Source organism: Adiantum capillus-veneris, chromosome 26 (genome assembly GCF_014529385.1).
Source record: "Adiantum capillus-veneris isolate H3 chromosome 26, ASM1452938v2, whole genome shotgun sequence".
NCBI classification, from domain to species: domain Eukaryota; kingdom Viridiplantae; phylum Streptophyta; class Polypodiopsida; order Polypodiales; family Pteridaceae; genus Adiantum; species Adiantum capillus-veneris.
The window spans coordinates 128,932,690-128,955,244 of NC_140956.1; the positions used below are offsets into that span (position 1 = coordinate 128,932,690).

The 22,555-nt window shown below is 42.3% G+C and overlaps 2 pseudogenes; both read left to right on the forward strand.

Moving 5' to 3' along the window:
- Positions 1 to 7,055: 7,055 nt before the first annotated feature.
- Positions 7,056 to 7,584, forward strand: LOC147424191 (uncharacterized; annotated as a pseudogene).
- A 6,569-nt stretch (positions 7,585 to 14,153) lies between these two features.
- On the forward strand, positions 14,154 to 14,682 carry LOC147424192 (uncharacterized; annotated as a pseudogene).
- The last annotated feature ends 7,873 nt before the right edge of the window (positions 14,683 to 22,555 follow it).

The following is a 22,555-nucleotide window of genomic DNA, read 5'->3' on the forward strand; positions in this document are numbered from 1 at the left end:
GATTTAAGCTTGCTCTGCTATTGATCCTTTTCCATCAAATCTTCAGCTACTTCATCCCAAATCTCCTTCTGCTCCTCCCAATCCAGTGGAGGTTTCAACCTTGCTTTGGACCTTGTTGTCACTAATACATCTACCTCCTCTTGTAAACATTTAGAACAATCACATTCCGGCTGACAATCCATAGCAACTTCATTCACCCCTTGATCCTGAAACGATTCTACTACTATCAAAGTACTTCCAGGCTCTTTGTTTCCTTCAGCTGACTGTGGTGGTGGTGCTGGCAACTGCGGCACTGGCCCTCTTGGCTGTTGCTGATTCCCCCCTTGATAATTCCAAACCGGCTGATTCCATCCTTGTGGTTGTGGCTGCCAATTCTTCCACCGCTGCTTGCTGATCCCAATTTCCCCCCCATGGGGGTCTTGAATTCTGCCATCCTCCAAATCTCGGTCCTCCTCCCGAATTGAAATTTCCTCTAAATGGTGGTCCCCTTTGATTAAACTGTGGTCTCCACCCTGAATACGGTTGTTGCCTTTGCCATCCTTGATTATTGAACATCCCCTACCTTCCTCCTGTCTCTGGAAACACCCCATGAGTTTGAGGTCCTTGTTGCTGTAACTTCTTTTGAATCCTTTCTGGTACGACACTTCTGAAATTCAGATTAAACCAACATTCCTTTGTCCAATGCCCATCTTTAACACAAATTTCACAATGAGGGGTTTTTGATTCCACAGCTTTCTGCACTCCCAACTTCTTCAATTTCTTTGCTACCAATTTTTCCACTCTATCCTCTTTCTCTTTAGACTTTTTCTTTGACTTCTTCCTGCCTTTCTTCTTCCTATCCTCATCTGCTTCTAAATCTGAATCCTCACTGGAATCCTCTTCAGTATCAAAATCCGTTTCGGTATCTGAATCGGTATCAGTTTCCGAATCCGAATCACTGTCCGAATCCGAATTATCTAACCTCTTCTTTTTCTTCAACCTACTTTTCTTCTTTTCTTTAGATGACCTCTTGGCTACTTTCCCATGAGAGACCCCAAACCTTTTCTCTAATGCTTGTAATCCACCTACAACATCAACTCCAGCAACAATAGTCTTCAATTTCTTCCTTAATCCATTCAAAGAATATCTAGCAAGCATTTCATTAGTTGGCCTTTCTTGAGCAAACAACCTTCTCACATATTGGTTTAACTTTTGTGCATAATCCTCAACAAACATTTTCCTTTGTTTCACTTCCCTAAGCTTGGTCAATACATCATGTGGAGTCTTTTCCTTTCTGAACTTGTTCAAAAATGTTGCTTTCAATCCATCATAATCAACAAAATGACCTACTGGAAAAGTACCGAACCACTGCATAGCCTTCCCATCCAAAGTACCCTCAAACTGGCGCATCTTAGCCTGGGCATCGTACACTCCGGCAAATCCTCTGACCTGCCATCTTGTCTCGTATTGGGATATGTGGAAATCGGGGTCTTCTTTCGACTTTCCCGAAAAGGTCTAGAATTTGACACGCATATCCTACCTAGCCGCATCCATATTTGTAGGTCCACCTGTTTGTACAGGATTTCATGCACTGGTACTTCCCAACGGATCAAAAATCAATCTCCTTCTCGCCACTAATGCATGTTGAATAACTGCAACCGCAAACAACCATGGAAATATATCTTGTTCTTCATTAGCTACTTCTTCTTCCCATCTATCACTCAAATATCCTCTATGCCATCCAAATCCTCCACAATATCATCTGAATCTTCCCCTAAAGAACCTTGGTGCATCCCAGTATAATCCAAAATTCCCTGCAGTTCCGAACCCTGACCATCTCGCCCATACAACTGCGGAAACCGCCTAGCAACTGACCTTGTCCAATACGGGAATATATCCTCCTCCGCTTCCTCTAGAGTGAAACCAACTACCCATGCCAACTGACACTATTGTGAATATCCTCCCTCCATTGCCACATCACTCGCTCCTACAAGAGAAACCTGAATCCATCCATGCTACATCGCACTTACACCGTGATCGCCAAGTGTTTAAGGCATAGAGATTCAGAATAGACATGGCACAGAAATCAGAATGGAACTGGAACTGAAACAGAACACAGAAATTGAAAACATACTAAATCCACCATAACTTTCGTGCCATTGTGAGAGGGATCCGGGGAGTGCTCCTCTGTATGAGAATGAGAGAGAGAGAGAGAGAGGGGGGGGGGGGGGGGGGGGGCTGTAGTGGGGTACGCCATGCAAGCAAGAGGGATGAGGAGAACCGGGAGTAAGACAAAGCCCCCGTGTGGCATTGATGTAGAGAGAAGGAGAATCCCCTTCTCTATGAAGTTGAAGTGAGAGAGAGAAAGGGTAGGTCGAGAAGAGGTAGGGAGAGAGAATTTAAAAATGCACGAGTAAGATTTAATTTATTTGAAACCCATATAGTGGTGAAAGCATGACTGGGTGGTACAAATTTATGGGTTGATTACTAGTTTTAAATAGCTGCACTATTAGACGTGGCGTGCGGTAAAATTTTTGCAAACTAATTCTAAATTTGGTGCCAAATAGCTTTTTAGATTCTCCTCTTCAAGAGATATCCAATGATATATCACACGCCTTGGGTTCCTCTATCTTTGTCAAACATATTAGAGCTATTAATTTTCCATATAGTGATGTCCCGGACACAACTTTGGTGTCCACCCAGTCATGCTTTCACCCATAGGGGATGTCCCCATAGGCGGGCGACCCAGGATATTTGACTATGTGTGAGCATGAGAGAGAGAGAGAGCGAGAGAGAGAGAGATTTTATTATCGTCCTTGGAGGTCAAATATGACTTATGGGACCAAAGTTACATGTGATGTAGTATGTGTATGGCTGATGAGTGACTCTCAATGCTCCAAAATTGTGGTGATGAGAGTCGCAATTGGAGAGCCCACACTTTGGTTGGGAGAGGAAAGTGTGTAGGTCTAAGTTATGGCTGAAAATGTGAGAGAAGCAAGTTCGAACATGACCAAAAGTTGAGCACTCTAGTAGTGTGTGGTACTCAGATTCTCAAACTTGCAGTGAGCATAATGTGCACAATCGATTTGACTCTTCTCCATAAAGAGAGAGAGAGAGAGAGAGAGAGAGAGAGAGAGAGAGAGAGAGAGAGAGAGAGAGAGAGAGAGAGAGCATGTTGAGAGAGGAACCACCACAGGGTAGTGGATGAGATGAAGGGGCTCTGCAAAGTAAAGGAGAATGGGGGTTGTCTGAAAAGCACGAACATGAGAGGTAGAGCAAGATTGGATTCCGTTGATAAATCACTTTTGGCATGTACAAAGTATCATTTATATGCATAGTCTATGTTCAAAAAGATGTAAATAATTGAATTTGGGAGCTTTGCAAAGTGCTTTCAAGTTCGAAAAAAGATGCAACGTGTACACATTGTGAATAGTCAGGTTCGCGCGCTAGCAGTCGAACACATGTACATGCCCGTATAGGGTATCGGGGCCTTGGATATGGTTCTAGGTGGCTTATTTTGGCTCTAGATAATGTTTTTGAGCTTTCTAGATTGTAAATAATGCAAGTCACAAGTGTGGGTACTCTCATCCCGCTCGAGAAGTTTGGGACATGCAGTAATTGTCTATTTACGGTGCCTGATATGCGGCGATGCGTGCACCGCCCTAGAAGTGGTCAAAAATAGAATTTGGGGATGTGGAAATGTTCTTTGGGTACCTAGGGTCAAGCGTGCCAAATTTGGTGAATTTTGGAGTCCGTTTGGGGTTTTTCCTGCGAAAAATGCCCGCCAGGGGTCAAAATTGGCCAAAAGTGGGCCAAAAAAGGTCAAAAAATGGTCAAAAAGGGTGTGAAATGGCTTAAAATTGCCACACCACTCATAGTGCCGTGATGTTCCAGGCTGAGGGAGGAATTTAAAAGAGAAATATCAACACTTTCACCCCTCTGTGTATAGGAGAAAGCAGGGTTCCTACATCTGCGCAAACTCGATGCAAATGAAATATGTGAAGCAATTTTGGAGACCATACACATGCCAATGGTGCAAAATGGCAAGGACGCAGTAGACAAATGTGAAAGTTTGAGCACTAGCACAGAAAGTGAAGATGATGAAACTAAACTTCACAAGGATGAGGCAACGTATGATGGTGACACATCTGATGTTTGTGAGAGTTGGTGCGATGATGTATGTGAGGATGACATAGAGTCACTAGATCCATTGAAGGATATGGTAGCCTTGCATAAAGAGCAACGTATCTTTTGGGAAGAAGCTTTCAGCAACATGGCATGGATGCTTGTATTGATGATGAGATGATGGGCTAGGGTCAGGGAGTTTCCAGATCAAGCAAAGATGACGTAGGAGATAATGATGCTATGATGGTTGATGTGACCTTGGGTACATGTGCTTTACCAGAGCTAGGGGTTGGGCAACCCTATAGTGGTTGTCATGCAGAGGCATTAGGTCATGAAGATTATATGGATGAGTTCTATGGGTGCAAGGATTTGATGCTAGTGCCATCTCCAAGGGATAACTGTGATAATATGCCACCTACGGTTGTTAAGTACAAACTTCTTGAGGATGGGGTAGACAAGGAGGTTACAGTGACCTTTTGCTTGCATGATGATTTGATGGATGCATTTCACAAACATCAATGTATGTTTAGGACATATCCCTTTATCTCTGAAGATCGTTATTGGCAGTTAGCGAGTCTTGGGGCTAGTTGGCATGATGAAGAATTGATTATAAGGTGCTATGTGGCTTTGTATGCATTTTTCCACCTTTTCAAGTGGAAAATGTCTTATGTGGAAGAAGAAGAATCTACTAGTGATAGCATTTTTGGAGAGAGTTTTCAATTTCGGAGTGGATTTGTTAATGCTTGGAGTGATGATCTCTTAGCCATAAGAAATGAAGAGCAGCTGATGCGTCAGGAAGATGATGTGCAATTTATGGTTGTCAATCGAATGGGATCTAATTATGAGATGCATTTTGAGGTATCTATGGTTCTGAATGATTGTGATAGCTTTTGGTGTGAGATGGCGTGTAGCAACCTTGGAGGTGATTTATATCGTGCTTGGGATCCAGTTGGACAATGGCATTTTGGCAAGAAAAAGGATGGATTTTTCTTTGATAGGGGTAGCCTGCTTGAGCATGTAGTTGGTTATATGTGTATGTGTAAGTTTCCCTATGATCCTGGAGGAAGTTTCGAATCATTTCTATAAGTTTTTTTTGTCACAAGTTGATGCAAGTGTTGAGCATAAATGCTCAACCAAGGGTTGGGCAATGATGATAAATCACTTTTGGCATGTACAAAGTAGCATTTATATGCATGGTCATATGTTCAAAAAGATGTAAATACATGAATTTGGGAGCTTTGCAAAGTGGTTTCAAGTTCGAAAAAAGATGCAACGTGTACACATTGTGAATAGTCAGGTTCGTGCGCTAGCAGTCGGACACATGTACATGCCCGTATAGGGTATCGGGGCCTTGCATATGGTTCTAGGTGGCTTATTTTGTCTCTAGATAATGTGTTTGAGCTTTCTAGAATGTAAATAATTCAAGTGACAAGTGTGCGTACTCTTATCCCGCTCGAGAGGTTTGGGACATACAGTAATTGTCTATTTACGGTGCCTTATCTGCGGCAATGCGTACACCGCCCTAGAAATGAACAAAAATAGAATTTGGGGATGTGGAAATGTTCTTTGGGTACCAAGGATCAAGCGTGGAAAATTTGGTGAATTTTGGAGTTCATTTGGGGTTTTTCCTGTGAAAAATGCCCACTAGGGGTCAAAAATGGCCAACACTGGGCCAAAAAAGGTCAAAAAATGGTCAAAAAGGGTGTGAAATGGCTTAAAATTGCCACATCACTCATGGTGCCATGATGGTCCATGCTGAGGGAGGACTTTAGAAGAGTAATATCAACACTTTCACCCCTCTATGTGTAGGAGGAAGCAGGGTTCCTACAGGTGGTCTAGTGCAGTCCCGTCGCGTTCGCGTCCTGCTTTCGAGTGTGTGGAGGAGTGAATGAGAGCTTTCTCTCTTCAATTTTGCACTTGTGAGAGTCTATGGAAGTTATGAGGTTTCCATGGATGTGTGTGTGCAAGGAATTGAGGGAAGAAGGTGCGCGGCTTTCTGCAAGATTATGTGACCCTGTATTGGTGCCATTAGGGTTGGCGCTACTCCAAAGAGTCCAATAGAGTGGAGTTTGGTGAAGCTTTTTCAATGGTTTGAGAGTGGACCTTTTTGGCTGGAGTTTTTGTTTTGTTGATGGTTTTTCTTGTATATTTTTTTGACCATCAAGCGTCATTTCAACTGTTGATCACCTCGACTCACCTTGTAGTGTCTACGGGCAGGCAAGGGCTTGTAGGTCCAGGCGGTTTGAGTTTGAATTGAGCTTGTGGGTAGAGTTTTCAAGGAGATTTTGAGTGGTGTTGTGTGGGTTCGATTTCAAGTAAATTCCTTCTGTCGTGTTGAGTTGTCTGGGTGTGTGAGTGTGCGCACGACGTCTTTGGAGAGCGAAAATTGCCGGTTGTGCACCCAGAATTTGGATTTTGAGCAGTGATGTACACAAATTTTGGATGTTGAAGGCAGTTTCATGATGGTGGTGTCATTCCAACCATCAATTTTCACAGGTTCTGAGGATGTAGACGATTGGCTTGCATCATATGAGTTCGACTTGACATGTTTATGCCATGCAGTTCCAAGTGAAGCGCAAAAGCTTGTAGGGATAGATCTGGTGGTCAGAGGTAATGCAAGAGAATGGTTTGAGAGATTGTCACAGCATGAAAAAGTGAATTGGGACAGCTTTAAGATATGCCTTTTGAAGCGGTTTAAAAAGGTGATTCCTCACCAAGATGCATGGAAACAGGTCACTAGTTTGTTTATGCAAGAGCACGAGTCTGTTGCAGATTTTTGGTCAAAATTTGATGATTCTTGGAGAGTGTGGAAAGATTCTCTATTGCATGTGGAAGCCATATCTAAAAAGGAATTTTATTCCGCATTTACAAATAGCCAAAGAATACAGGTATTCACGAGTTTGTTACGACCAATCCATAAGGTAAAAGTGCAAGATAAAGAGCCGAATTCCATGCGTGAAGCATTGAGGATAGCACTGCAAAAAGAAAGAAAGCTATGCGTTGCCACAGGCATGAAGTTCCCTTTTTCAATACGTGGTATGGATAGTGTATATGACCTTTATGTGCATAAATTCATAGTTGCAGGTGCTCACGCTAGCAAGGATAATAGCTTGGATACAGGTGTGGATTCCCATATGCGCAAACTCGATGCAAATGAAATATGTGAAGCAATTTTGGAGAGCATACACATGCCAATGGTGCAAAATGGCAAGGACGCAGTAAGACAAATGTGAAAGTTTGAGCACTAGCACGGAAAGTGAAGATGATGAAACTAAAATTCACAAGGATGAGGCAACCTATGATGGTGACACATCTGATGTTTGTGAGAGTTGGTGCGATGATGTATGTGATGATGACATAGAGTCACTAGATCCATTGAAGGATATGGTAGCCTTGCACAAAGAGCAACGTATCTTTTGGGAAGCAGCTTTGCAGAAACATGGCATGGATGCTTGCAGTGATGATGAGATTATATGCTAGGGTCAGGGAGTTTCCACATCAAGCAAAGATGTAGGAGATAATGATGTTATGATGGTTGATGTGGCCTTGGGTCCATGTGCTTTACCAGAGCTAGGGGTTGGGCAACGCTATAGTGGTTGTGATGCAGAGACATTGGGTCATGAAGATTATATGGATGAGTTCTATGTGTGCAAGGATTTGATGCTAGTGCCATCTCCAAGGGATAACAGTGAGAATATGCCACCTACGGTTGTTAAGTATAAACTTCTTGAGGATCGGGTAGACAAGGAGGTTACAGTGACCTTTTGCTTGCATGATGATTTGATTGATGCATTTCACAAACTTCAATGTATGTTTAGGACATATCCCTTTATCTGTGAAGATCGTAATTGGAAGTTAGCGAGTCTTTGGGCTAGTTGGCATGATGAAGACTTGATTATAAGGTGCTATGTGGCTTTGTATGCATGTTTCCAGCTTTTCAAGTGGAAAATGTCTTATGTGGAAGAAGAAGAATCTGCTAGTTATAGCATTTTTGGAGAGAGTTTTCAATTTTGGAGTGGATTTGTTAATGCTTGGAGTGATGATCTCTTCGCCGTAAGAAATGAAGAGCAGATGATGCGTCAGGAAGATGATGTGAAAATTATGGTTGTCAATCGAATGGGATCTAATTATGAGATGCATTTTGAGGTATCTATGGTTTTGAATGATTGTGATAGCTTCTAGTGTGAGATGGCGTGTAGCAACCTTCGAGAGGATTTATATCGTGCTTGGGATCCTGTTGGACAACGGCAATTCGGCAAGAAAAAGGATGTTTTTTTCTTTGATATGGGTAGCATGCTTGAGCATGTAGTTGGTTCTATGCGGATGTATAAGTTTACCTATGATCCTGGAGGAAGTTTGCAATCATTTTTATAGATTTTTTTTGTCACACTTTGATGCAAGTGTTGAGCATAAATGCTCAACTAGGGGTTGGGCAATGATGATAAATCACTTTTGGCATGTACAAAGTAGCATTTATATGATTGGTCATATGTTCAAAAACATGTAAATACATGAATTTGGGAGCTTTGAAAAGTGGTTTGAAGTTCGAAAAGAGATGCATCCTATACACATTGTGAATAGTCAAGTTCGCGTGCTAGCAGTCGAACACATGTACATGCCCGTATAGGGTATCGGGGCCTTGGATATGGTTCTAGGTGGCTTATTTTGGCTCTAGATAATGTTTTTGAGCTTTCTAGAATGTAAATAATGCAAGTGACAAGTGTGGGTACTCTCATCCCGCTTGAGAAGTTTGGGACATGCAGTAATTGTCTATTTACAGTGCCTGATCTGCGACAATGCGTGCACCGCCCTAGAAATGAACAAAAATAGAATTTGGGGATGTGGAAATGTGCTTTCGGTATTGAGGATCAATTGTACGAAATTTGGTGAATTTTGGAGTCCGTTTGTGGTTTTTCCTGCGAAAAATGCGCGCCAGGGATCAAAACTGGCCAAAAAAGGTCAAAAAATGGTCAAAAAGGGTGTGAAATGGCTTAAAATTGCCACATCACTCACGGTGCCATGATGGTCCAGGCTGAGGGAGAACTTTAGAAGAGGAATGTCAACACTTTCACCCGTCTGTGTGTAGGAGGAAGCAGGGTTCCTACAGGTGGTCTAGTGCAGTCCCGTCGCGTTCGCGTCCTGTTTTCGAGTGTGTGGAGGAGTGAATGAGAGCTTTCTCTCTTCAATTTTGCACTTGGGAGATTCTATGGAAGTTATGAGGTTTCCATGGATGTGTGTGTGCAAGGAATTGAGGGAAGAAGGTACAGCTTTCTGCAAGACTATGTGACCCTGTATCGGTGCCATTAGGGTTGGCGCTACTCCAAAGAGTCCAACAGAGTGGAGTTTGGTGAAGCTTTTGCAATGGTTTGAGAGTGGCCTTTTGTGGGTGGAGTTTTTGGTTTTCTGATGGTTTTTATTGTATATTTTGGTCACCATCAAGCGTGATTTCAAGTGTTGATCACCTCGACTGACCTTGTAGTGTCTGCGGGCAGGCAAGGTCTTGTAGGTCGAGGCATTTGGAGTTTGAATTGAGCTTGTGGGTAGAGTTTTCAGGGAGATTTTGAGTGGTGGTGTGTGTGGGTTTGAATTCAAGTAAATTCCTTGTGTGGTGTTGAGTTGTCTTGGTGTGTGAGTGTGCGCACGGCGTCTTTGGTCCATCATCCTTTGGCGATCCCGCTGGGGAGCAAAAATTGCCGGTTGTGCACCCAGAATTAATATTTTGAGCAATGATGTACACAAATTTTGGATGTTGAAGGTAGTTTCATGATGGTGGTGTCATTCCAACCATCAATTTTCATAGGTTCTGAGGATGCAGACGATTGGCTTGCATCATATGAGTTTGACTTGACATGTTTATGCTGTGCAGTTCCAAGTGAGGCACAAAAGCTTGTAGGTATCTATCTGGTGGTCAGAGGTAATGCAAGAGAATGGTTTCAGAGATTTTCACAAGATGACAAAGTGAATTGGGACAGCTTTAAGATATGCTTTTTGAAGCGGTTTAAAAAGGTGATTCCTCACCAAGATGCATGGAAACAGGTCACTAGTTTGTTTATGCAAGAGCACGAGTCTGTTTTGCAGATTTTTGGTCAAGATTTGATAATGCTTGGAGAGTGTGGAAAGATACTCTATTGCATGTGGAAGCCATGTCTAAAGAAGAATTTTATCCCGTATTTACAAGTAGCCAAAGAATATAGGTATTCACGAGTTTGTTACGACCAATCCTTAAAGTGAAAGTGGAAGAGAAAGAGTCGAATTCCATGCGTGAAGCATTGAAGATAGCACTGCAAAAAGAAAGAAATCTATGCGTTTCCACACGCATGAAGTTCCATTTTTCAATACGTGGTATGGATAGTGTAGACGACCGTTATGTGCAAAAAGGCACAGTTGGCAGGTGCACATTGTGAATAGTCAGGTTCGCGCGCTAGCAGTCGAACACATGTACATGCCCGTATAGGGTATCGGGGCCTTGGATATGGTTCTAGGTGGCTTATTTTGGCTCTAGATAATTTTTTTGAGCTTTCTAGATTGTAAATAATGCAAGTCACAAGTGTGGGTACTCTCATCCCGCTCGAGAAGTTTGGGACATGCAGTAATTGTCTATTTACGGTGCCTGATCTGCGGCGATGCGTGCACCGCCCTAGAAGTGGTCGAAAATAGAATTTGGGGATGTGGAAATGTTCTTTGGGTATCTAGGGTCAAGCGTGCCAAATTTGGTGAATTTTGGAGTCCGTTTGGGGTTTTCCCTGCGAAAAATGCCCGCCGGGGGTCAAAATTGGCCAAAAGTTGGCCAAAAAAGGTCAAAAAATGGTCAAAAAGGGTGTGAAATGGCTTAAAATTGCCACACCACTCACAGTTCCGTGATGTTCCAGGCTGAGGGAGGACTTTAAAAGAGCAATATCAACACTTTCACCCCTCTGTGTATAGGAGAAAGCAGGGTTCCTACATCTGTGCAAACTCGATGCAAATGAAATATGTGAAGCAATTTTGGAGACCATACACATGCCAATGGTGCAAAATGGCAAGGACGCAGTAGAAAAATGTGAAAGTTTGATCACTAGCACAGAAAGTGAAGATGATGAAACTAAACTTCACAAGGATGAGGCAACGTATGATGGTGACACATCTGATGTTTGTGAGAGTTGGTGCGATGATGTATGTGATGATGACCTAGAGTCACTAGATCCATTGAAGGATATGGTAGCCTTGCATAAAGAGCAACGTATCTTTTGGGAAGAAGCTTTCAGCAACATGGCATGGATGCTTGTATTGATGATGAGATGATGGGCTAGGGTCAGGGAGTTTCCACATCAAGCAAAGATGACGTAGGAGATAATGGTGCTATGATGGTTGATGTGACCTTGGGTACATGTGCTTTACCAGAGCTAGGGGTTGGGCAACCCTATAGTGGATGTCATGCAGAGGCATTAGGTCATGAAGATTATATGGATGAGTTCTATGGGTGCAAGGATTTGATGCTAGTGCCATCTCCAAGGGATAACTGTGATAATATGCCACCTACGGTTGTTAAGTACAAACTTCTTGAGGATGGGGTAGACAAGGAGGTTACAGTGACCTTTTGCTTGCATGATGATTTGATGGATGCATTTCACAAACATCAATGTATGTTTAGGACATATCCCTTTATCTCTGAAGATCGTTATTGGCAGTTAGCGAGTCTTGGGGCTAGTTGGCATGATGAAGAATTGATTATAAGGTGCTATGTGGCTTTGTATGCATTTTTCCACCTTTTCAAGTGGAAAATGTCTTATGTGGAAGAAGAAGAATCTACTAGTGATAGCATTTTTGGAGAGAGTTTTCAATTTCGGAGTGGATTTGTTAATGCTTGGAGTGATGATCTCTTAGCCATAAGAAATGAAGAGCAGCTGATGCGTCAGGAAGATGATGTGCAATTTATGGTTGTCAATCAAATGGGATCTAATTATGAGATGCATTTTGAGGTATCTATGGTTCTGAATGATTGTGATAGCTTTTGGTGTGAGATGGCGTGTAGCAACCTTGGAGGTGATTTATATCGTGCTTGGGATCCAGTTGGACAATGGCATTTTGGCAAGAAAAAGGATGGATTTTTCTTTGATAGGGGTAGCCTGCTTGAGCATGTAGTTGGTTATATGTGTATGTGTAAGTTTCCCTATGATCCTGGAGGAAGTTTCGAATCATTTCTATAAGTTTTTTTTGTCACAAGTTGATGCAAGTGTTGAGCATAAATGCTCAACCAAGGGTTGGGCAATGATGATAAATCACTTTTGGCATGTACAAAGTAGCATTTATATGCATTGTCATATGTTCAAAAAGATGTAAATACATGAATTTGGGAGCTTTGCAAAGTGGTTTCAAGTTCGAAAAAAGATGCAACGTGTACACATTGTGAATAGTCAGGTTCGTGCGCTAGCAGTCGGACACATGTAGATGCCCGTATAGGGTATCGGGGCCTTGCATATGGTTCTAGGTGGCTTATTTTGTCTCTAGATAATGTGTTTGAGCTTTCTAGAATGTAAATAATTCAAGTGACAAGTTTGCGTACTCTTATCCCGCTCGAGAGGTTTGGGACATACAGTAATTGTCTATTTACGGTGCCTTATCTGCGGCAATGCGTACACCGCCCTAGAAATGAACAAAAATAGAATTTGGGGATGTGGAAATGTTCTTTGGGTATCAAGGATCAAGCGTGGAAAATTTGGTGAATTTTGGAGTTCATTTGGGGTTTTTCCTGTGAAAAATGCCCACTAGGGGTCAAAAATGGCCAACACTGGGCCAAAAAAGGTCAAAAAATGGTCAAAAAGGGTGTGAAATGGCTTAAAATTGCCACATCACTCATGGTGCCATGATGGTCCATGCTGAGGGAGGACTTTAGAAGAGTAATATCAACACTTTCACCCCTCTATGTGTAGGAGGAAGCAGGGTTCCTACAGGTGGTCTAGTGCAGTCCCGTCGCGTTCGCGTCCTACTTTCGAGTGTGTGGAGGAGTGAATGAGAGCTTTCTCTCTTCAATTTTGCACTTGGGAGAGTCTATGGAAGTTATGAGGTTTCCATGGATGTGTGTGTGCAAGGAATTGAGGGAAGAAGGTGCGGCTTTCTGCAAGACTATGTGACCCTGTATTGGTGCCATTAGGGTTGGCGCTACTCCAAAGAGTCCAATAGAGTGGAGTTTGGTGAAGCTTTTTCAATGGTTTGAGAGTGGACTTTCTTGGCTAGAGTTTTTGTTTTGTTGATGGTTTTTCTTGTATATTTTGTTGATGATCAAGCGTCATTTCAACTGTTGATCACCTCGACTCACCTTGTAGTGTCTGCGGGCAGGCTAGGGCTTGTAGGTCCAGGCGGTTGGAGTTTGAATTGAGCTTGTGGGTAGAGTTTTCAAGGATATTTTGAGTGGTGTTGTGTGGGTTCGATTTCAAGTAAATTCCTTGTGTCGTGTTGAGTTGTCTGGGTGTGTGAGTGTGTGCACGACATCTTTGGAGAGCAAAAATTGCCGGTTGTGCACCCAAAATTTGGATTTTGAGCAGTGATGTACACAAATTTTGGATGTTGAAGGCAGTTTCATGATGGTGGTGTCATTCCAACCATCAATTTTCACAGGTTCTGAGGATGTAGACGATTGGCTTGCATCATATGAGTTCGACTTGACATGTTTATGCCGTGCAGTTCCAAGTGAAGCGCAAAAGCTTGTAGGGATAGATCTGGTGGTCAGAGGTAATGCAAGAGAATGGTTTGAGAGATTGTCACAGCATGAAAAAGTGAATTGGGACAGCTTTAAGATATGCCTTTTGAAGCGGTTTAAAAAGGTGATTCCTCACCAAGATGCATGGAAACAGGTCACTAGTTTGTTTATGCAAGAGCACGAGTCTGTTACAGATTTTTGGTCAAAATTTGATGATTCTTGGAGAGTGTGGAAAGATTCTCTATTGCATGTGGAAGCCATATCTAAAAAGGAATTTTATTCCGCATTTACAAATAGCCAAAGAATACAGGTATTCACGAGTTTGTTACGACCAATCCATAAGGTAAAAGTGCAAGATAAAGAGCCGAATTCCATGCGTGAAGCATTGAGGATAGCACTGCAAAAAGAAAGAAAGCTATGCGTTGCCACAGGCATGAAGTTCCCTTTTTCAATACGTGGTATGGATAGTGTATATGACCTTTATGTGCATAAATTCATAGTTGCAGGTGCTCACGCTAGCAAGGATAATAGCTTGGATACAGGTGTGGATTCCCATATGCGCAAACTCGATGCAAATGAAATATGTGAAGCAATTTTGGAGAGCATACACATGCCAATGGTGCAAAATGGCAAGGACGCAGTAAGACAAATGTGAAAGTTTGAGCACTAGCACGGAAAGTGAAGATGATGAAACTAAAATTCACAAGGATGAGGCAACCTATGATGGTGACACATCTGATGTTTGTGAGAGTTGGTGCGATGATGTATGTGATGATGACATAGAGTCACTAGATCCATTGAAGGATATGGTAGCCTTGCACAAAGAGCAACGTATCTTTTGGGAAGCAGCTTTGCAGAAACATGGCATGGATGCTTGCAGTGATGATGAGATGATATGCTAGGGTCAGGGAGTTTCCACATCAAGCAAAGATGTAGGAGATAATGATGTTATGATGGTTGATGTGGCCTTGGGTCCATGTGCTTTACCAGAGCTAGGGGTTGGGCAACCCTATAGTGGTTGTGATGCAGAGACATTGGGTCATGAAGATTATATGGATGAGTTCTATGTGTGCAAGGATTTGATGCTAGTGCCATCTCCAAGGGATAACTGTGAGAATATGCCACCTACGGTTGTTAAGTATAAACTTCTTGAGGATCGGGTAGACAAGGAGGTTACAGTGACCTTTTTCTTGCATGATGATTTGATTGATGCATTTCACAAACTTCAATGTATGTTTAGGACATATCCCTTTATCTGTGAAGATCGTAATTGGAAGTTAGCGAGTCTTTGGGCTAGTTGGCATGATGAAGACTTGATTATAAGGTGCTATGTGGCTTTGTATGCATGTTTCCAGCTTTTCAAGTGGAAAATGTCTTATGTGGAAGAAGAAGAATCTGCTAGTTATAGCATTTTTGGAGAGAGTTTTCAATTTTGGAGTGGATTTGTTAATGCTTGGAGTGATGATCTCTTCGCCGTAAGAAATGAAGAGCAGATGATGCGTCAGGAAGATGATGTGAAAATTATGGTTGTCAATCGAATGGGATCTAATTATGAGATGCATTTTGAGGTATCTATGGTTTTGAATGATTGTGATAGCTTCTAGTGTGAGATGGCGTGTAGCAACCTTCGAGAGGATTTATATCGTGCTTGGGATCCTGTTGGACAACGGCAATTCGGCAAGAAAAAGGATGTTTTTTTCTTTGATAGGGGTAGCATGCTTGAGCATGTAGTTGGTTCTATGCGGATGTATAAGTTTACCTATGATCCTGGAGGAAGTTTGCAATCATCTTTATAGATTTTTTTTGTCACACTTTGATGCAAGTGTTGAGCATAAATGCTCAACTAGGGGTTGGGCAATGATGATAAATCACTTTTGGCATGTACAAAGTAGCATTTATATGATTGGTCATATGTTCAAAAACATGTAAATACATGAATTTGGGAGCTTTGAAAAGTGGTTTGAAGTTCGAAAAGAGATGCATCCTATACACATTGTGAATAGTCAAGTTCGCGTGCTAGCAGTCGAACACATGTACATGCCCGTATAGGGTATCGGGGCCTTGGATATGGTTCTAGGTGGCTTATTTTGGCTCTAGATAATGTTTTTGAGCTTTCTAGAATGTAAATAATGCAAGTGACAAGTGTGGGTACTCTCATCCCGCTTGAGAAGTTTGGGACATGCAGTAATTGTCTATTTACAGTGCCTGATCTGCGACAATGCGTGCACCGCCCTAGAAATGAACAAAAATAGAATTTGGGGATGTGGAAATGTGCTTTCGGTATTGAGGATCAATTGTACGAAATTTGGTGAATTTTGGAGTCCGTTTGTGGTTTTTCCTGCGAAAAATGCGCGCCAGGGATCAAAACTGGCCAAAAAAGGTCAAAAAATGGTCAAAAAGGGTGTGAAATGGCTTAAAATTGCCACATCACTCACGGTGCCATGATGGTCCAGGCTGAGGGAGAACTTTAGAAGAGGAATGTCAACACTTTCACCCGTCTGTGTGTAGGAGGAAGCAGGGTTCCTACAGGTGGTCTAGTGCAGTCCCGTCGCGTTCGCGTCCTGTTTTCGAGTGTGTGGAGGAGTGAATGAGAGCTTTCTCTCTTCAATTTTGCACTTGGGAGAGTCTATGGAAGTTATGAGGTTTCAATGGATGTGTGTGTGCAAGGAATTGAGGGAAGAAGGTACGGCTTTCTGCAAGACTATGTGACCCTGTATCGGTGCCATTAGGGTTGGCACTACTCCAAAGAGTCCAACAGAGTGGAGTTTGGTGAAGCTTTTGCAATGGTTTGAGAGTGGCCTTTTGTGGGTGGAGTTTTTGGTTTTCTGATGGTTTTTATTGTATATTTTGGTCACCATCAAGCGTGATTTCAAGTGTTGATCACCTCGACTGACCTTGTAGTGTCTGCGGGCAGGCAAGGTCTTGTAGGTCGAGGCATTTGGAGTTTGAATTGAGCTTGTGGGTAGAGTTTTCAGGGAGATTTTGAGTGGTGGTGTGTGTGGGTTTGAATTCAAGTAAATTCCTTGTGTGGTGTTGAGTTGTCTTGGTGTGTGAGTGTGCGCACGGCGTCTTTGGTCCATCATCCTTTGGCGATCCCGCTGGGGAGCAAAAATTGCCGGTTGTGCACCCAGAATTAATATTTTGAGCAATGATGTACACAAATTTTGGATGTTGAAGGTAGTTTCATGATGGTGGTGTCATTCCAACCATCAATTTTCATAGGTTCTGAGGATGCAGACGATTGGCTTGCATCATATGAGTTCGACTTGACATGTTTATGCTGTGCAGTTCCAAGTGAGGCGCAAAAGCTTGTAGGTATCTATCTGGTGGTCAGAGGTAATGCAAGAGAATGGTTTCAGAGATTTTCACAAGATGACAAAGTGAATTGGGACAGCTTTAAGATATGCTTTTTGAAGCGGTTTAAAAAGGTGATTCCTCACCAAGATGCATGGAAACAGGTCACTAGTTTGTTTATGCAAGAGCACGAGTCTGTTTTGCAGATTTTTGGTCAAGATTTGATAATGCTTGGAGAGTGTGGAAAGATGCTCTATTGCATGTGGAAGCCATGTCTAAAGAAGAATTTTATCCCGTATTTACAAGTAGCCAAAGAATATAGGTATTCACGAGTTTGTTACGACCAATCCTTAAAGTGAAAGTGGAAGAGAAAGAGTCGAATTCCATGCGTGAAGCATTGAAGATAGCACTGCAAAAAGAAAGAAATCTATGCGTTTCCACACGCATGAAGTTCCATTTTTCAATACGTGGTATGGATAGTGTAGACGACCGTTATGTGCAAAAAGGCACAGTTGGCAGGTGCACATTGTGAATAGTCAGGTTCGCGCGCTAGCAGTCGAACACATGTACATGCCCGTATAGGGTATCGCGGCCTTGGATATGGTTCTAGGTGGCTTATTTTGGCTCTAGATAATTTTTTTGAGCTTTCTAGATTGTAAATAATGCAAGTCACAAGTGTGGGTACTCTCATCCCGCTCGAGAAGTTTGGGACATGCAGTAATTGTCTATTTACGGTGCGTGATCTGCGGCGATGCGTGCACCGCCCTAGAAGTGGTCGAAAATAGAATTTGGGGATGTGGAAATGTTCTTTGGGTATCTAGGGTCAAGCGTGCCAAATTTGGTGAATTTTGGAGTCCGTTTGGGGTTTTCCCTGCGAAAAATGCCCGCCGGGGGTCAAAATTGGCCAAAAGTTGGCCAAAAAAGGTCAAAAAATGGTCAAAAAGGGTGTGAAATGGCTTAAAATTGCCACACCACTCACAGTGCCGTGATGTTCCAGGCTGAGGGAGGACTTTAAAAGAGAAATATCAACACTTTCACCCCTCTGTGTATAGGAGAAAGCAGGGTTCCTACATCTGCGCAAACTCGATGCAAATGAAATATGTGAAGCAATTTTGGAGACCATACACATGCCAATGGTGCAAAATGGCAAGGACGCAGTAGAAAAATGTGAAAGTTTGAGCACTAGCACAGAAAGTGAAGATGATGAAACTAAACTTCACAAGGATGAGGCAACGTATGATGGTGACACATCTGATGTTTGTGAGAGTTGGTGCGATGATGTATGTGATGATGACCTAGAGTCACTAGATCCATTGAAGGATATGGTAGCCCCCCATAAAGAGCAACGTATCTTTTGGGAAGAAGCTTTCAGCAACATGGCATGGATGCTTGTATTGATGATGAGATGATGGGCTAGGGTCAGGGAGTTTCCACATCAAGCAAAGATGACGTAGGAGATAATGGTGCTATGATGGTTGATGTGACCTTGGGTACATGTGCTTTACCAGAGCTAGGGGTTGGGCAACCCTATAGTGGATGTCATGCAGAGGCATTAGGTCATGAAGATTATATGGATGAGTTCTATGGGTGCAAGGATTTGATGCTAGTGCCATCTCCAAGGGATAACTGTGATAATATGCCACCTACGGTTGTTAAGTACAAACTTCTTGAGGATGGGGTAGACAAGGAGGTTACAGTGACCTTTTGCTTGCATGATGATTTGATGGATGCATTTCACAAACATCAATGTATGTTTAGGACATATCCCTTTATCTCTGAAGATCGTTATTGGCAGTTAGCGAGTCTTGGGGCTAGTTGGCATGATGAAGAATTGATTATAAGGTGCTATGTGGCTTTGTATGCATTTTTCCACCTTTTCAAGTGGAAAATGTCTTATGTGGAAGAAGAAGAATCTACTAGTGATAGCATTTTTGGAGAGAGTTTTCAATTTCGGAGTGGATTTGTTAATGCTTGGAGTGATGATCTCTTAGCCATAAGAAATGAAGAGCAGCTGATGCGTCAGGAAGATGATGTGCAATTTATGGTTGTCAATCAAATGGGATCTAATTATGAGATGCATTTTGAGGTATCTATGGTTCTGAATGATTGTGATAGCTTTTGGTGTGAGATGGCGTGTAGCAACCTTGGAGGTGATTTATATCGTGCTTGGGATCCAGTTGGACAATGGCATTTTGGCAAGAAAAAGGATGGATTTTTCTTTGATAGGGGTAGCCTGCTTGAGCATGTAGTTGGTTATATGTGTATGTGTAAGTTTCCCTATGATCCTGGAGGAAGTTTCGAATCATTTCTATAAGTTTTTTTTGTCACAAGTTGATGCAAGTGTTGAGCATAAATGCTCAACCAAGGGTTGGGCAATGATGATAAATCACTTTTGGCATGTACAAAGTAGCATTTATATGCATTGTCATATGTTCAAAAAGATGTAAATACATGAATTTGGGAGCTTTGCAAAGTGGTTTCAAGTTCGAAAAAAGATGCAACGTGTACACATTGTGAATAGTCAGGTTCGTGCGCTAGCAGTCGGACACATGTAGATGCCCGTATAGGGTATCGGGGCCTTGCATATGGTTCTAGGTGGCTTATTTTGTCTCTAGATAATGTGTTTGAGCTTTCTAGAATGTAAATAATTCAAGTGACAAGTTTGCGTACTCTTATCCCGCTCGAGAGGTTTGGGACATACAGTAATTGTCTATTTACGGTGCCTTATCTGCGGCAATGCGTACACCGCCCTAGAAATGAACAAAAATAGAATTTGGGGATGTGGAAATGTTCTTTGGGTATCAAGGATCAAGCGTGGAAAATTTGGTGAATTTTGGAGTTCATTTGGGGTTTTTCCTGTGAAAAATGCCCACTAGGGGTCAAAAATGGCCAACACTGGGCCAAAAAAGGTCAAAAAATGGTCAAAAAGGGTGTGAAATGGCTTAAAATTGCCACATCACTCATGGTGCCATGATGGTCCATGCTGAGGGAGGACTTTAGAAGAGTAATATCAACACTTTCACCCCTCTATGTGTAGGAGGAAGCAGGGTTCCTACAGGTGGTCTAGTGCAGTCCCGTCGCGTTCGCGTCCTACTTTCGAGTGTGTGGAGGAGTGAATGAGAGCTTTCTCTCTTCAATTTTGCACTTGGGAGAGTCTATGGAAGTTATGAGGTTTCCATGGATGTGTGTGTGCAAGGAATTGAGGGAAGAAGGTGCGGCTTTCTGCAAGACTATGTGACCCTGTATTGGTGCCATTAGGGTTGGCGCTACTCCAAAGAGTCCAATAGACTGGAGTTTGGTGAAGCTTTTTCAATGGTTTGAGAGTGGACTTTCTTGGCTAGAGTTTTTGTTTTTTTGATGGTTTTTCTTGTATATTTTGTTGACGATCAAGCGTCATTTCAACTGTTGATCACCTCGACTCACCTTGTAGTGTCTGCGGGCAGGCTAGGGCTTGTAGGTCCAGGCGGTTGGAGTTTGAATTGAGCTTGTGGGTAGAGTTTTCAAGGATATTTTGAGTGGTGTTGTGTGGGTTCGATTTCAAGTAAATTCCTTGTGTCGTGTTGAGTTGTCTGGGTGTGTGAGTGTGTGCACGACATCTTTGGAGAGCAAAAATTGCCGGTTGTGCACCTTAAATTTGGATTTTGAGCAGTGATGTACACAAATTTTGGATGTTGAAGGCAGTTTCATGATGGTGGTGTCATTCCAACCATCAATTTTCACAGGTTCTGAGGATGTAGACGATTGGCTTGCATCATATGAGTTCGACTTGACATGTTTATGCCGTGCAGTTCCAAGTGAGGCGCAAAAGCTTGTAGGGATCAATCTGGTGGTCAGAGGTAATGCAAGAGAATGGTTTGAGAGATTGTCACAGCATGAAAAAGTGAATTGGGACAGCTTTAAGATATGCCTTTTGAAGCGGTTTAAAAAGGTGATTCCTCACCAAGATGCATGGAAACAGGTCACTAGTTTGTTTATGCAAGAGCACGAGTCTGTTGCAGATTTTTGGTCAAGATTTGATGATGCTTGGAGAGTGTGTAAATATTCTCTATTGCATGTGGAAGCCATGTCTAAAAAGGAATTTTATTCCGCATTTACAAATAGCCAAAGAATACAAGTATTCACGAGATTGTTACGACCAATCCATAAGGTGAAAGTGCAAGACAAAGAGCCGAATTCCGTGCGTGAAGCATTGAGGATAGCACTGCAAAAAGAAAGAAAGCTATGCGTTTCCACAGGCATGAAGTTCCCTTTTTCAATACGTGGTATGGATAGTGTATATGACCTTTATGTGCATAAATTCATAGTTGCAGGTGCTCACGCTAGCAAGGATAATAGCTTGGATACAGGTGTGGATTCCCATATGCGCAAACTCGATGCAAATGAAATATGTGAAGCAATTTTGGAGAGCATACACATGCCAATGGTGCAAAATGGCAAGGACGCAGTAAGACAAATGTGAAAGTTTGAGCACTAGCATGGAAAGTGAAGATGATGAAATTTAAATTCACAAGGATGAGGCAACCTGTGATGGTGACACATCTGATGTTTGTGAGAGTTGGTGCGATGATGTATGTGATGATGACATAGAGTCACTAGATCCATTGAAGGATATGGTAGCCTTGCACAAAGAGCAACGTATCTTTTGGGAAGCATCTTTGCAGCAACATGGCATGGATGCTTGCATTGATGATGAGATCATATACTAGGGTCAGGGAGTTTCCACATCAAGCAAAGATGTAGGAGATAATGATGTTATGATGGTTGACGTGGTCTTGGGTCCATCTGCTTTACCAGAGCTAGGGGTTGGGCAACCCTATAGTGGTTGTGATGCAGAGACATTGGGTCATGAAGATTATATGGATGAGTTCTATGTGTGCAAGGATTTGATGCTAGTGCCATCTCCAAGGGATAACTGTGAGAATATGCCACCTACGGTTGTTAAGTATAAACTTCTTGAGGATGGGGTAGACAAGGAGGTTACAGTGACCTTTTGCTTGCATGATGATTTGATGGATGCATTTCACAAACTTCAATGTATGTTTAGGACATATCCCTTTATCTGTGAAGATCGTAATTGGCAGTTAGCGAGTCTTTGGGCTAGTTGGCATGATGAAGACTTGATTATAAGGTGCTATGTGGCTTTGTATGCATGTTTCCAGCTTTTCAAGTGGAAAATGTCTTATGTGGAAGAAGAAGAATCTGCTAGTTATAGCATTTTTGGAGAGAGTTTTCAATTTTGGAGTGGATTTGTTAATGCTTGGAGTGATGATCTCTTAGCCGTAAGAAATGAAGAGCAGCTGATGCGTCAGGAAGATGATGTGAAAATTATGGTTGTCAATCGAATGGGATCTAATTATGAGATGCATTTTGAGGTATCTATGGTTTTGAATGATTGTGATAGCTTCTAGTGTAAGATGGCGTGTAGCAACCTTCGAGAGGATTTATATCATGCTTGGGATCCTGTTGGACAACGGCATTTCG